The following is a 4,971-nucleotide window of genomic DNA, read 5'->3' as shown; positions in this document are numbered from 1 at the left end:
TCTAAGTAGCTTTTTAATACATTGATATCCTTCCAAAAAAAACACTCAATGGATGGTTATTAATGATAGTAACAAACGAATTACGATGCAAGAAATAAAACCACAAGTGACCATCTTTTACATTTTGTTCACATTTATGCATTTTTTTTGTACACATTTGATCGTTTAACTTGTTAAATTTGTTTTCATATTATCATTGTCACCGACTATCTCTGTCTCAGGTAACAATGGTAGCATTTGAACACATTTAACAAGTTAAATGGTCAAATGTGTACAAAAGACAGAAATGGTCTAAATGTGAACAAAACAAAAAGTTAATTACTCAGATAAGTCACTTTTCCCACTTTTAATAGTGATTTTATTTTTCATATTTGTTTGTATTATTTTTCCAAAAATTATTTTTTAAAGTACCCATAACGATTGATTATTTATCCCATTTATAGTCTTTTGATTTCGTCAAATCAATTTTATACTAATTTATTTGTAACAAAAACTTACTATCGCAAATATTAATTAAATATTGATCAATTCTAAATTATACTTTTTAATTAATAAATATGTATTTTTTTGAAATATTTTATATAACCTCTTACATTTTTCTTATGTTTTTAAGCAAATGCAATATTTTTAAAGTAAGTAGTATCTAACAATATAATTAAATGAATTAAATATGTAACAATAAGTATGAATGGTCTTTTAAAAAAAATATTACGTAGCAAATAAAAAACAAAAAAATATATATAATATAAATGTTTTCAAATTATTACAAATTTTTAACTTTTTAATTAGAAGTTTATAAACTTTTTTTTAATGAGACATTCTAAACTAGTATTTAATGAAAGTATTTTAAAATGTTATAAAAAAATAATAAATTGTCATATATAAATCTATGAGACGTTTTAAAAATGTTGTAAAACAAAGTTTATAAATATTTGTATGAAAGTTATGTTGAAACATTAAAGTGACCCTCTTAAACTTAAAAGAAATCCGAAGTTACTTGAGGAACCGCAGTCAATCTCTCCCCATAGTTAAGATCAGCAACCGCAGTTCAGATCAGCAACCACAGTCATCGTCATCAGTTCTTAGATTCAGCCTTTTATCTGTTCTTTGTATAAGTACTAACTTTTATCCATAGTGCCCTGCGTGGCAACTCTTAACAGATTAGGCTGTATGTAATCTTCGAGACTCTATAAATAGAGTTCTCCATTTCTCAATGAATACACCTCTCTTACGCATCTTGAATCTTATCACTCTTCTTTCTCTCTACTATCTTATCATTTAAATATAATCGTAACTCCTTGTAATCTATCTTCAAGAGCAAGTCTTTTCTAGACTTAATCACTAAGTTTGATCTCACTCACTAACTTGGTCTGATTGCATTCCTTGTTATGAATCAACTTAAGTGTATACTTGATATAATACTTGATGTCTTTTATATTTCCTTATCTTTCCGTAAATAATCATCTAACTATCTAACTCTAACTTATATTATTGTTGAGCTTTATGATCCTTTGAGATTAACTTTAATTTCCGCAATATAAACTTGTTCTAACGTTTGTTCAAGTGTGTTTCTCAAGTTTTTCTCTCAACAATTGGTATCAGAGCCAAAGTGGTTGCTTTTTGAAAGCAAAACTTTGTTTTTCAAAAGGCCTTCAATACCACTGGAGCTCATTTCTTAAAATTTCAAAAAAAATCTTTTCAAAAATAAAAAAAACAAGGAAATATGGCACAAGCATTATCTCTCAATGTTTCCAATAGTTTTGGTGGTTCTAATAGAGCCCCAATACTGGTGACAAATGAATATCATCACCGGTCTCAGAGAATGGAAAGATACTTAAGGAGACTTGGTAGAGATGTATGGCGATCTGTAGAAGAAGGGCCACATGTCCCTGTTCTTACACCAGTTCAAACCGATGGTGCCACAGCAAGACTAGGAGGAGGTCAACCAGCCCTGAATCGTCCCACCAAAGATGATCTCGATAAAATAGAAAATGATGTTGTTGCATTTTATGAAATCTCTTGTGGAGTTGCTCCTGACAACTTCGACATTATCATAAATTGCAAATCAGTAAGAGAGATTTGGGATGTTCTCAAAAATTTGTATGAAGGTTCAGAACAAGCTCAAGATAAGAAGCTCACAACTACACTCAATGAGTTCAACAATTTCAAAGCTCATACTGGTGAAAGTTTGGAAGACTCCTTCAAAAGGTTTAACCTGATAGTCACTAAGTTATCTAATGCTGGCACCATCCGCAATAACCATGAAAAAAATCTTCAGTTTCTCAATGGTTTGGGAAGACACTGGACTACTGCTAAGATGATAGTCCAAGGAGATAGAAAGATTCATTCTTTATCTCTCTACAAGCTCTACGGGGAATTGCAAGCACAAGAATCCACTGTACTCAAAGATTATGCTGACTTCGGAGGACCACTTGCTCTTATAGCACAAGCACCACATACTCAATCTTACTCTCCCTCGTATGACAATTATCCACAGTCATATGAAGCTGACTCAGAGTATGATGATGAAGAAGAATTTCAGAAGGCTATTGCTCTTGTTAGCCAACAGTTCAACCGGCTACCACCTCCTTCTTTTCGTAAGAATCAGCAGTTCAACAAACCTCCATTCAACCGCAACTTCAATCCGCAGAACAACCACTCTCGATATCCCAAAAGTTCTCATCCACCACCGCAACCTCAGACTACTCAACCCAAAGAGGCACCGAAGCCCATCAATCCAACTGACTCTGGTACATCTTTAGAAGATAAAAGTGATGTTGTAATTTGTCACAAGTGCAACAAGGAGAATCATTTTGCAAAAGACTGCAAGGCTAACATAGTGAAAGATAGAGCATTCTACTTTAGAATGGCTCAAGAATTGGAGGAAAAGGAAAAGGCAAGGGCATACGTAGCCCATGTAAAAAGAGACCATCAAGTTTGGTCATCCGGAGATGAAGATGAAGACATCAACAACATCAAAGCAAAAGGCAAGATTTGCATGCTGGCAACTGCGGATGACGATGGGTCTACAAAGCTGGAAAAGAACTACTGCTACATGGCAAAAGATGGAACTCTAAGCATCGTCGAACAGGTAAAACTCATGATTCAAACTCTAAACTATAGCATGCATGACTGTCAACCCTTCATAGACAATCTTAATGACACATGTGTTGTCGTCCTTACAGACTATAACAAAGTTCTAGATGAGAAGAACATAGCGTCACAAGAGATGTTTCACGTAAGAGGACGACTGGATAACAAAAGACTCAAAGTAGCTATGTTAGAAAAGGACTTAGAGTTAGAAAAAGATGCAAGAATGTTGAGTGAAACACAACTAGAAATAGCTTTGAACCAAAGAGATTTAGCTCAGAGTGAGATTGTACGATTAAATCTATTAATAGAAAAACTGTTCAATGAAAGTGAAGCTATTGAAAATTTGGTAAACAATGGAACCGTAGATAATACCTATAATTAGGGATGGTCAAATGGATATCCTACCGCAAAGGATTCCTCACCCCGGTTTAACAAAGATCGACTTTATGTCCCTCCTGAGCGAGATTTCCATTTCCCAGTCAATGACAAAACTTTTCCCGAAGACATCAGAACTCACTTCGGTAGACTTCATAATCTAAGTAACAACCGTGTCATTGAGGAAATATTGCCTGACTTTCCGAGTTACTCAAGTGATCAAAATCCAATTCTCAGACTTCATCAGTTGTTGATGAGGAAATATTGCCTGACTTTCCGAGTTACTCAAGTGATCAAAATCCAATTTTCAAATACCAACACCACTACTGTCAGATCTCACCACTCTCGGACTGGTCCCAAGCCTTCCTCGTCATTTAGACCGCTGACCAAACAAAATGTCAGGGTAAATGACAAAATTTATGCATGCAAGTGTAATTGTCAAAAAGGTTCATCTCATGTCACATCTGGTTCTTTTCAAAAAACTCGTAACTTTTCTAAATCGCGCAACACTCCAAAAACTCACAAACACCCAGGACTAGGCCTAAAAGTTGACATGAAACCTGTCCCTGCAAACTCGGTTCATGCATCAAAGAGAAACTCGTCTTTTATCCCAAGCTCCAAACTAGTTTGGATGCCTAAACTAACCGTGTAATTCTCAGGCGTTGTGCAAGGAGGAACAAAAAGAATAATGGTTAATCGACAATGCTTGCTCCTTGCACATGACCGGAAAGTTAGAATACCTTCGGGATTTCAGGCCAATTTGCAACGGTGGAAACGTCACATTCGGCAACAATACGAATGGGATAATTCGAGGTTATGGTGTTCTTACTACGGGAAACTTCTCTATTCAAAAGGTTGCTTATGTAGAAAGCCTTAAACACAATCTCATCAGTGTAGGCCAACTATGTAAAGCAGGCCACAGGGTTGAATTTGACAATGAGTACTGCTATGTAATGACCAGCGATAGAAGCACTTGTTTGATCAAATCCAAGTCCGAAGGGACCATGTATCCCCTGGACGTCTCTCTAATCATTGGGAAACCGCAGCTATGCTTTCTATCCAAAGCAGTATCTGAAGTCAGCTGGCTATGGCACCGCAAATTAGCTCATCTTAACTTCAGATACATCAACAATCTGTTCACCGGAGAACTCGTACGAGGTCTTCCAATTCTCAAGTTCAGCAATGATACACTCTGTCCTGCATGTGAATGTGGCAAGCAATCTAAAGCAAGTCACCCAATGATAATTGATTCTTCCATTTCTGAACCACTGGAACTATTGCACATTGATCTATGCGGTCCATCTACTGTAGCCAGTCTTCATCATAAGAAATACATACTCGTTATAGTTGATGACTTCACTCATTTCACTTGGGTCTTCTTCTTAAGACTCAAATCCGAAACTCCGCAGATACTGATCAATTTTATCAAAGAAATTGAACTTCAGATCAAGTTACCAGTACGCCGCATCCGAAGTGATAATGGAACCAAGTTTACCAACCATC

This window comes from Lactuca virosa, chromosome 4, assembly GCF_052849685.1.
Source record: "Lactuca virosa cultivar CGN04683 chromosome 4, Lactuca_virosa_CGN04683_v6, whole genome shotgun sequence".
Lineage (NCBI taxonomy): Eukaryota > Viridiplantae > Streptophyta > Magnoliopsida > Asterales > Asteraceae > Lactuca > Lactuca virosa.
Note: the sequence above shows the minus strand (reverse complement) of the source record.